This window comes from Rhinopithecus roxellana, chromosome 3, assembly GCF_007565055.1.
Source record: "Rhinopithecus roxellana isolate Shanxi Qingling chromosome 3, ASM756505v1, whole genome shotgun sequence".
Taxonomy (NCBI): Eukaryota; Metazoa; Chordata; class Mammalia; order Primates; family Cercopithecidae; genus Rhinopithecus; species Rhinopithecus roxellana.
Window position 1 is genome coordinate 62,626,130 of NC_044551.1, and position 11,561 is coordinate 62,637,690.

At 46.6% G+C, this 11,561-nt stretch overlaps 1 protein-coding gene across 5 annotated transcripts in view; it reads right to left on the bottom strand.

Annotated features, from left to right (window-relative positions):
- CCDC125 (coiled-coil domain containing 125) overlaps positions 1-5,312 on the bottom strand; it is a 53,104-nt gene extending 47,792 nt beyond the window's left edge. For 2 of the 5 annotated variants that reach the window (XM_030927569.1, XM_030927567.1), the window contains exon 1: positions 5,239-5,312. The gene's annotated coding sequence lies outside the window, so the exon portion shown is untranslated. Of the gene's footprint in view, positions 1-2,936; positions 2,988-5,122 lie in introns of those variants that run through there. The other 3 variants (XM_010380221.2, XM_010380223.2, XM_030927570.1) reach the window with 3 other exon arrangements.
- Positions 5,313-11,561: the final 6,249 nt, after the last annotated feature.

Consider the following 11,561-nt stretch of genomic DNA (forward strand, 5'->3'; position numbering starts at 1 on the left):
CAGGAAAGCAGCAGGATGTATTAACGGAGAAGAGGTCTGGGTTCAAATTTCACTTCACCACTTGCCGCTTTTTGATCTTGGGTAAGTCATTTAACTTCTTAGAGCCTGTTTTATTTCTTAACGGGGTTTAAGCATAACTACCTTATGGGGACACTTTTGGGTACCATTGATACATTTGAAATCAACTATAGTAGCCAGATCAATGTTTATTGAATTTGAATATTATTTTCTTCAATTGTCAATTTAGGGGACTAGATTTTTGGTTCTTCAGAGCTCTAAAATTGTTTCTGTATCAGCATTTTTCAAAGTGTGCTCCATGAAACATGTTCTCCAGACTATTAGGTTTTTAGGTTTTGCTGGGAATAAAAGGGTCCTTTTGGTTTTATTGAGGGCTTTTTTTTTTTTGAGATGGAGTCTCACTCTATCACCCAGGCTGGAGTGCAATGGCACAATCTCAGTTCACTGCAACCTCCGCCTCCCAGGTTGTAGCAATTCTCATGCCTCAGCCTCCCAGGTAACGGGAGATTATAGGCACCTGCCACCATGCTCGGCTAATTTTTGTATTTTAGTAGAGACAAGGTTTCACCATGTTAGCCAGGTTAGTCTTGAACTCGTGACCTCAGGCAATCCACTCACCTCTGCCTGCCAAAGTGCTGGGATTAGAGGCGTGAGCCACCACGCCCAGACTTTTTTTGTTTTAATTTTTTAAATTAAAATAAGTCTGTATTTATGCCTGTTTTATGTTCAATCCATTCAGCGATTTACTCTATCATTTAATTTCTAATTGGACAAAATTAGAAAGTAATTAAATACGTTGAACAATAAAGAAATAGTTAAATCTTGGTTTAACAACTTTATAAAATACTATGTAATTAAACAAAATTAACTAAGTATTAGAGTTATAGTATATTTAACATAGTTTAAGCATAATCTCCAGCCTGGGCAACAAGAGTGAAACTCCATCTCAAAAAATAAAAATTAAAAAATAAAATAAAAATAAAAATACTATGTAGTATAGACTACGCAGCAACATGATAAATGTTCACATATACAAGTGTAAAACATAAAAATCAGAATTCAAAGTTGTCTGTACTAGGGACAAAGATTAGAAGAAAAACAAAAGATGAAAATAAATTAGTAGGATTAGAGTGTTTTTCCATATAACATTTTTACAATATTGTATTTCTTTAACACTACCACGAAATCTAAGAATATCTACAGCTGATTCTGTACTGTACGGTAATCTTGAATAGATAAACACAGAGGTTCCTTCATACTTTATACCTTTGACTTTTTTTTTTTTTTTTGAGAGGGAGTCTCACTCTGTCCCCTAGGCTGGAGTGCAGTGGTACCATCTTGGCTCACTGCAAGCTCCGCCTCCCGGGTTCACGCCATTCTCCTGCCTCAGCCTCCCGAATAGCTGGGACCACAAGTGCCCGCCACCACGCCCGGCTAATTTTTTGTATTTTTTAGCAGAGATGGGGTTTCACCGTGTTAGCCAGGATGGTCTTGGTCTTGATCTCCTGAGCTCGTGATCCGCCCACCTCAGCCTCCCAAAGTGCTGGGATTACAGATGTGAGCCACCGTGCCCGGCCTACCTTTGACTTTTAAAAGACGACTCGAACCAATATATGCTGTCTAAAATAGACGTGTCAGCTTTTAGGATTAAAGTCTTTATTTTTATATGGACAGAGTCTCAGTCTGCTGACCAGGCTGGAGTGCAGTGGCACAATCACAGCTCACTGCAGCCTCAACCCCTGGGCTCAAGTGATCCTCCCATCTCAGCCTCCCAAGTAGCTGGGATTATAGGCCTGTGCCACCACACCTGACTAATTTTTTTGTTCTTGTAGAGGCTAATTTTTGTATGTTTTGTAGAGACGAGGTCTCCTTATATTGCCCAGGCTGGTCTCAAACTCCTGGGCTCAAGTAATCCTTCTGCCTCGGCCTCCCAAAGTGCTGAGATTACAGGTGTGAGCCACCATGCCCAGCCAGGATTAACGTCTTTTTTTTTTTTTTTTGAGACTCAGTTTTGTTATCACCCAGGCAATGCCGTGATCACGGCTCACTGCAACCTCTGCCTCCTGGGTTCAAGCGATTCTCCCGCCTCAGCCTTCCGAGTAGCTGGGATTACAGGTGCCTACCACCACACCCAGCTAATTTTCGTATTTTTAGTACAGATGGGATTTCACCATGTTGGCCAGGCTGGTCTCAAATTCCTGACCTCAGATGATCCACCTGCCTCGGCCTCCCAAAGTGCTGGGATTACAGGCATGAGTCACCGAGCCCAGCTCAGATGTATTTTTTTCTATTCCAGTCCAGACATACATGACTTGCCCCAAATACAATGGTAGTTAGCAGCACAGCCGGGACTAGAAACAATATTTTTGGCTCTTTGTCCAGTCCTCTGACCACTTGGGAAAGGCTGTAGGATGAATAGATTATAGTCTGTTAGCAGTCATCTCACTTTTCCACTAAAACAACTCTTTAAAAGATGACCGTGACTTCCTCATAGATAAATCCAAGATCAAGTCTCATTCTTCAGCCTCCTTCACCTTTGCAGGAGCTGTGACACTACTGACTCACTAAGTCCAGGTCCACTTGACTCCTGAAGCCCCAAGAAATAGAGATCTTCTCCTTCTCCTTCCCTAACTGCCTCATATCTGTCCTCTCAGACTCCTTTTCTTTTTCCTGTCCCTTTTGTAAATGTTTGGCTTCCTAGCTTACTACTCTTAAATACACATCTCCAACTGGATATCCCGCCATCAATCCAGAACATCTTGCTCAAAAACAAATTCATGGCCGGCCTATAATCCCAGCACACTGGAGGCTGAGGTGGGCGGATCATGAGGTCAGGAGTTCGAGACCAGCCTGGCCAACATAGTGAAACCCCGTCTCTACTAAAAATACAAAAATTAGCCGGGCATGGTGGTACGTACCTGTAGTCCCAGCTACTCGGGAGGCTGAGGCAGGAGAATCGCTTGAACCCAGGAGGCAGAGGTTGCAGTGAGCCAAGATCGCACCACTGCACTCCAGCCTGGGCGACAGAGTAAGACTCCATCTAAAAAAAAAAAAAAAAATCACTATCCTCTCAGCCCCCAAACCAGGTCTCCTTCTGAGTCCTCTATTTCTGCAAATGCCTCAACCATGCTCCAAAACACTCAGGAGCAAAACTTTGGAATTGTTTTTCCTCTTTGTTCTTCACATGCCTTCAGTTGCTAGGTCTTCTACACCCACAAAAACCTCCCCAAACCATGTCATTCTTCGCACATTAATTTCACTGCCCTGGTGAAACTTGTCTTTAATTCCCCAAGGCTAGCCTGATAATTCCCTAATTGGTCTACTTCAAGCCAACCTACATACTGCTGCCAAGTCAGTAATCTCCAAGCACAAACCGAATGATGTCTCTGTCTTGCTGTAAAACATTCCATGGCTCCCATGGCATGTATAATTAGAGTCAATGTCACCCTGTTTTCCTTTTTTAAAAAAATTTAGGCTGGGCACAGTGGCTCATGCATGTAATTCGAGCACTTTGGGAGGCTGAGGAGGGCAGATCACCTGAGGTCAGGAGTTCGTGACCAGCCTGGCCAACATGGTAAAAACCTCATCTCTACTAAAAATACAAAAATTAGCCAGGTATGCCGGCGGGTGCCTTTAATCCCAGCTACTTGGGAGGCTGAGGCAGGAGAATCGCTTGAACCTGGGAGGTTGAGGTTCAATGGTGACATTGGTGCTGAGACAGCACCATTGTCTGTCGCCCACACTAGAGTTCAATGGTGCGATCTCGGCTCACTGCAACCTCCACCTCCCGGGTTCAAGTGATTCTCCCACCTCAACCTCCTCAGTAGCTGAGATAACAGACGCCCACCACCACACCCGGCTAAATATTGTATTTTTGTAGAGACGGGGTTTCACCATGTTGGCCAGGCTGATTTTGAACTCCAAACCTCAGGAGATCTGCCCACTGGTCTCCCAAAGTGCTGGGATTACAGGCATGAGTCATTGTGTCCAGTCGAAACTCCGTTTCAAAAACATAAAAATGAAAATAATGTATCCAACTGAAGTGTCACCCTGTTTTCTACAACAAAGCTCCAGTTTCATCTGGCAGTACTCCCTGGATGTACCCTGTGCCTCCACATAAGAGGAACTGCACTTGCTCCCAGGGCTCTTCCCTCAGCTCAGCTTGGTCACCTGCAAGCCTCTGTTGGTGCCATTCTTCACCCCAGAAATGCTGTCTCCTCTCAGACCCACCTCAGTTCAGGACACCACTCCCTCCAGTAGCCTTCCTGACTCCCTTGGACCAGATGTGATTTCTTCCACATCTGAGTCTTCCCAGTTCTGGGAGGTTTTACTGAATCTTTTTACTAGTGCTTACTTCCTACCTGACCTAGACTGACTGTATATTCTCTTGTGCAGAGACTTTTTGTGTCTCGTTTGCTTATGCACAACAGGTGTTCCAAAGATATCTGATAGAATCGAAAGAGAAAACCGATTCCTGCCCCGAAACCTTTGGACAGAAGAATCTACACTCAGTAGCCTGACAACTCTGCCTTAGCAAACAAGTTGGTCAAACATGCCTAACTCCCTAGCAAAGAGGAACTAACTTGAGCCCTCCCTGGTGAACAATGGCCTGCTGCACTTTGCTTTAGGATTTTGTTTCTTAACTTTTCATTTCAGAATAATTTTAGATGTACAGTAAGTTGCAAAGACAGTACTAAGAAATCCTGTATACCTTTTACCCAAATTCCTCTAATGTTAACATTTGTGTACAATTTGTCAAAATTAAGAAATTAACATGGGTACATGCTATTAACTAAACCACAGCCTTTATTATTTTTTCCACTAATGTTCTTTTTCTGTTTCAGGATCCAAACCAGGATACTGGCGCTACAGTTTTATAAGGCTCAAAATTAACAGAAAAGAAAAAAAATAAAGGAGGTGGGGAGGGAGCGAGAGAGAAATAGGGTCTCTGAAATCTATTTCTTATTTTTTTCTTAGACGAGGCCACTAAACTGGCATTCAGGGAAAAGGAGCCAGTTGGGGCAGTTTTTCCACAACCTGCAGAGTTTCCACGAATATGCGTATCCCGCCCCCGCCCTGGATCCTCCCCACTCCCGGTTCCCACCTGCCAGGTCTGACCCCGGGTACCCTCTCAAGGTCCGTGGCGAGGACCGGAACCCAGACTCCGGCTCAGCGAGCAGCGCCCCCCCTACCGCCCCGGCGCCCCCGTCAGGAGCTCACCTGGCAAGGAGCCTCCTCTCCGTGCGCTTGCGCCGCTACCGCGGCGCGCCCTCCAGGCCACGTGACCGCGTGGGCGCAGTCCCAGACAGGAAACGCCAGTGAGGTCGCCCTGGGCCATGGGAGGCAGCTCGCGCTTTTTCGGGACCTCACTCCGTTCCTGTGTGCAACCTGATGTTAGCTCTGTCCATCTTCAGCTCCAAAGCCAACTACGGGTAACCAATGTACAAAATGACATGAGATTTACAACAACAAGAAGGGGCGTATGTCAATACATGTAAAATTCTATGGTTCAAACATTGAGGCTCATACTGGCGCGGTGGTTCACACCTGTAATCCCAGCTTTTGGGAGGCCAAGGCAGGAGGATCGCTTGAAGCCAGGAATTCGAGACGAGCATGGCCAACATGATGAGACCCCACTCTACCAAAACTTTTAAAAGTAGGGCAGAGCGCGGTGGCTCGCGCCTGTAATCCCAGCACTTTAGGAGGCCGAGGCGGGCGGTTCACGAGGTCAGGAGATCCTTTGTTAGACCATCCTGGCTAACACAGTGAAAACCCGTCTCTACTAAAAATACAAAAAATTAGCTGGGCATGGTGGAGGACGCCTGTAGTCCCAGCTACTCGGGAAGCTGAGGCAGGAGAATGGCGTGAACCCGGGAGGCGGAGCTTGCTGTGAGTCGAGATCTCGCCACTGCACTCCAGCCTGGGCAACAGAGCAGTCTCCATATCAAAAAAAAAAAAAAAAAAAAAAATTAAAAAGTAGCGGATGTGGTGCGTGCCTGTAGTCCCAGCTACTCGGGAGGCCGGGAGGCCGGGAGGCTGTCAGGTGGGAGGATCCTGTGAGCCTGGGAGATCGAAGCTACAGTAACCACTGCACTCCAGCCTGGGCGACGGAGCGGAGACCGTCTCGAAAAAGAAACAAACCAAAACCAAATATTAAGTCTCTAGGAATCCTGTAAGAGAAAGGTAGATCGGGCCGGACACGGTGGCTCACGCCTGTTAACCCAGCACTTTGGGAGGCCGAGGTGGGTGAATCACCTGAGGTCAGGAATTTGAGACCAGCCTGGCCAACATGGTGAAACCCATCTCCACTAAAAATACAAAAATTAGCCGGCCGTGATGGCAGGTGCCTCTATTCCCAGCTGCTCGGGTGGCTGAGGTAGGAGAATCACTTGAACCCGGAAAGTGGAGTTCGCCTAGATCGCGCCACTGCACTCCAGCCTGGGTGACAGAGCGAGACTTTGTCTTAAAAAAAAAAGAGAGAGAGAGAGAGGGAGAGAAAAGTGGATCTAAGCTGAGGTTCAGAGGTAGAGCCTGTCATTGAAAAACAGACTGTGCGGGGCGGGCGGCGTCCACTGCAAAGATGCGGCTGTCTGGCTCCGTCTGGAGGCGGCAGCCCGAAGGAGCGACCACGGAGTCACTGAGCCTGTGGATGGCAGCCTCCGCAGCCAGGAGGCCATGCTGGAGTATCCGCCAACCTGATGAAGACAAGGACGTCCCACAAGTTCCGGACAGACGTGGTCGCAAATTAATGAGGAAAGAAAAGGAGTTTTTGTTTTGTTTTGTTTTGTTTTGTTTGAGATAGTTTTGCTCTTGTTGCCCAGGCTGCAGTGCAATGGCAGGATCTCGGCTCACTGCAACCTCTGCCTCCGGGGTTCAGGTGATTCTCCTGCCTCATCCTCTGGAGCAGTTGGGATTACAGGTATGCACCACCACGCTCAGTTAATTTTGTATTTTTAGTAGAAAGGGGGTTTCTCCATGTTGGTCAGTCTGGTCTCAAACTGCTGACCTCAGATGATTCACCTGCCTTGGCCTCCCAAAATGCTGGGATTACACGCATGAGCCACTGTGCCTGACCAAAGGTGTCTTAAGCTTAGAAAAATGATAAAAGATATAAAAGCTGCCTAGGAATGAGACTACTGGGTCATATGAGGCTCCTTCAGGGTGAGCAAAGGCCTGGAAACCAGCATGCAGATAAGGAAAGAAAGAGACCATCAGTTCATGCAGTTGTCAGCTGGCTGGGAGCGGCGGAGAGTCACTTGTGGAGGCACCTGGTCTTTGTCCCCCACGTCCCAGACAAGCCAGTATCTCACCTTCAGAACTAAGATGCTTGGGAAACCAAGACCAGGAACTGTGTAATGCAAACCGCATTACCCTAGAGAAGAGGTGGCAGGAGATGATCTACAAAAAAATGGAGCAATAGCCTAGAGCAAGAAACACAGAACAAAAGAGAACTGAGATGTTAAACCACCTCCTGGAAGGTCACTGGGGACAAGCACATATTCAGGGACCTCCTAACAGACTAGACTTGCAGCATCCTTAGATGGAGCTAGACACTTTTTACATAGACATTCAAGACTAGAGAACTCAGGGACATCTAATGTATACCAAGAAATACATACACACAGACGTATGCCTGTGGAGCAGAATTCTGGAAGAGCTCACAGCCCAGAACACAATGCAGACACCCGCAGCCACAGCACCTTCCAATCCTGAGAAGAGTGCTGATTCTCCATCTGAGCACCCATTCTCCTGCAACAGGGGAGAGGAGTTCACCTAAGGATCAGACCAGTGCTTCCAAACCCAGCTCCCCACCTCTGCCTGATGATGGCACTTGTGGTTGAAGGGGTGATGGTATGAAAAGACTCACAACAGGAGTCACCTGAACAGGGTGGGGCTTGGTGGAAACTGATATTTGTTCCAGCTGGAAGCAAATGTGGAATTTGGCATCTTGCCCTAGCATCAGACACATGAAACTCTCCAGTGTCAGGACTTTTGACAGTGACTTCAAAGCACAGCTGGGAGACCCATGTGGCCCAGGCTCTACACAGGCAGGAGCTCAACTTCACTCACAGCAGGATTCCTAGTGCCAAGAACACCATGGCTGCATAGCAGGTGATCAAAATAATTGTATGTGGCTGAATCAGTGAGAGGTAAGAGGACTTGAGGCCGGGCACGGTGGCTCATGACTATAATCCCAGCACTTTGGGAGGCTGAGGCGGGCGAATCAACAGGTCAGGAGATGGAGACAATCCTAGCTAACATGGTGAATCCCCGTCTCTACTAAAAACACAAAACATTAGTCGGGCATGGTGCCATGCACCTGTAATCCCAGCTACTTGGGAGGCTAAGGCAAGAGAATCGCTGGAACTTGCGTGACGGAGGTTGCAGTGAGCTGAGATCGCTCCACTGCACTCCAGCCTGGGCAACAGTGGGAGACTCCGTCTCAAAAAAAAAAAAAAAAAAAGTACAAAAAGAGAGAGGACTTCATCCTAGCTGCAAACTAAGCGACCTCGTTAAAACCTAATATGTGAGGCCCAGCACGGTGGCTCAGACCTGTAATCCCAGCACTTTGGGAGGCTGAGGCTGGAAGATTGCTTGAGCCCAGGAGTTCAAGACCAGCCTGGGCAACATAGTGAGACCCTGTCTCTTAAAAAAAAAATTAGCTGGGCATAGTTATAGTCCTAGCTGCTTGGGAGGCTAAGGCAGGAGGACTGCTGGACCCCAGGAGTTTGAGGTTAGAGTGAGCTATGATTGCACCAGTGCAATCCAGCCTGGGCAATGGAGTGAGCCCTGTCTCTCTCTACAAAATCATATATATATATATATATCTCATATATATATATATGTTTTTGTGTGTGTGTGTGTATGTGTGTGTGGTATCAGAAAAAAAAACTATTCATCGTGAAGTAAAAAAGAGCCTGACTTGGGAAGTATATAAGCACAGCATTGGGTTCAAATCAAGCTCTGACCATTACCAAACTCAGCCTCAGCGTCTCTAGCTGTGAAATGGGCTTGATTCAGTACCTACCACACAGGGCTGCTATATGAATTAATGTTTGTGAAATATTTAGCATGATGCCTGACACATGGTTCACAGTAAGAAAGAACTATTGCTATTATTAAGTGCTTTGCTCTTTGGTTTTCAAAGAGCTAATGGTTTTCACAGAGCTAACAATTTTTACTGTCTAGCTTTGTGTCTTTGAAAGATTTTTGAGGTCTAAGAATGCCCTTTTAGGCCGGGCGCGGTGGGTCAAGCCTGTAATCCCAGCACTTTGGGAGGCCAAGACGGGCAGATCACGAGGTCAGGAGATCGAGACCATCCTGGCTAACACAGTGAAACCCCGTCTCTACTAAAAATACAAAAACTAGCCAGGCGAGGTGGCGGGTGCCTGTAGTCCCAGCTACTTGGGAGGCTGAGGCAGGAGAATGGCGTGAACCCGGAAGGCGGAGCTTGCAGTGAGCTGAGATCCGGCCACTGCACTCCAGTCCGGGCGACAGAGTGAGACTCCGCCTCAAAAAAAAAAAAAAAAAAAAAAAAAAGAATGCCCTTTTAAAACCTCAACACTCTTGGAAGAGGTCACACTTTGAGCTTCAATAACTGCCTTTTTTTTTTTTGAGACAGAGTTTCGCTCTTTTGCCCAAGCTGGAGTGAAGTGGTGCGGTCTCAGCTCACTGAATCCTCAGCCCCCTGGGTTCAAGCAATTCTCCTGCCTCAGCCTTCCAAGTAGCTGGGATTATAGGCACCCGCCACCACGCCTGGCTAATTTTTGTATTTTTAGTAGAAACAGTGTTTCGCCATGTTGGCCAGACTGGTCTCAAACTCCTGACCTCAGGTGATCTGCCCGCCTCAGCCTCCCAAATTGGTAGGATTACAGGCGTGAGCCACCGTGCCCAGTCAATAGCTGGCATTTTTGTCAATTAGTTAACAGTGTGCTGAGAGCAAGTCCCTATAGTGAGTGTCCACGGGCATGAGCCACAGGGAATACAGTGCAAGACCTGTGGAGGTGGGAGCTGAGGATGTCAACAGGGAAAGCACAGAGTACCAAAGACAAAAGTCACCCAGGATAGTTCTTTGTTAGCTACCTGGTGGCAGCCTGGACACCTAAAGATAAGAGTTGAAGACACCTCTAATGCAAGAGGTGGATGCCCTGGAGACGTGGCTGATTCCTCCAGCCCTGCCATCGTGCAGCTTTGTGACTTCCTGGAGAGCCTTACATGCAAGCAGAAAAGTCCCAGGATAAAGCAATGTGGATACTCCGCACATTTTTTTTTTTTTTTTTTTTTTTTTTGAGACGGAGTCTTGCTCTGCCACCCAGGCTGGAGTGCAGTGGCCCCATCTCAGCTCACTGCAAGCTCCGCCTCCCGGGTTTACGCCATTCTCCTGCCTCAGCCTCCCGAGTAGCTGGGACTACAGGCGCCCGCCTTGTCGCCCGGCTAGTTTTTTGTATTTTTAAGTAGAGACAGGGTTTCACCATATTAGCCAGGATGGTCTCGATCTCCTGACCTCGTGATCCTCCCGTCTCGGCCTCCCAAAGTGCTGGGATTACAGGCTTGAGCCACCACGCCCGGCCTACTACACACATTTTTAAAAGAACTAGAGGGATGAAGAGGACCAGCTGTCTGTACTGGGCCAGGACTGCCCTGATTTTAACACTAAATGTCCCACATCCTGATAACCCTTAGTCCCAGGCAAATCAAACCAGTTGGTCGGTCATCTACTTGGAGGTTATCAAAGGAGGTGGGTTTTAGCAACCCCTTCCCTTTCCTGTTACATTGAGACCATGGGGTGCTATTAACTTGATTTGGTTTCTTCAAAAATGCCAGAAATTGAGCTAATAGATTTTCCTTATATTTGTTAATTGAATTAGACTACAGTCTGCATATTTACCTTATTTTCCATTATATGATGGCACCAAATATCACAATAATTTTTTAAAAATTAATGTCTTTAGTAGTGGATTACTAGGTGTTGAAATGCTTTAACATGTTTATGAAAACATTTGTACAAATAATTTTATCCCCCACATGACATTTAGAAAAGTTTAGTCTGGATGAGCACGGTGGCTCACTCATGTAATCCCAGAACCGTGAGAGGCCAAGGTGGGTTGATCACCTGAGGTTAGGAGTTTGAGACCAGCCTGGCCAACATGGTGAAATCCCGTCTCTACTAAAAATACAAAAATTAGCTGGGTGTGGTGGCAGATGCCTGTAATCCCACCTACTCAAGAGGCTGAACCCAGGAGGCGGAGATTGCAGTAAGCCAAGATCGTACCACTGCACTCCAGCCTGGGTGACAGAGCTAGACTCTGTCTCAGAAAAAAAAAAAAAAAAAAAAAAAGATTGATACGTTTGTAACTTTAAAGTCAGTTTGCCTAATATCTATTATGTTAGAGTAGGCACATTAAATAGCTTTTACAAACCAAAAATAATTTTTCTGCACTTAAACTCTGACAAGTATTTAAAACAGCAATCTTTACCCTAAAAATACTTCAAGGCTTACTCCCACCTGTCCCCCCTAAAAAATACTTTAAGATAACCCTATT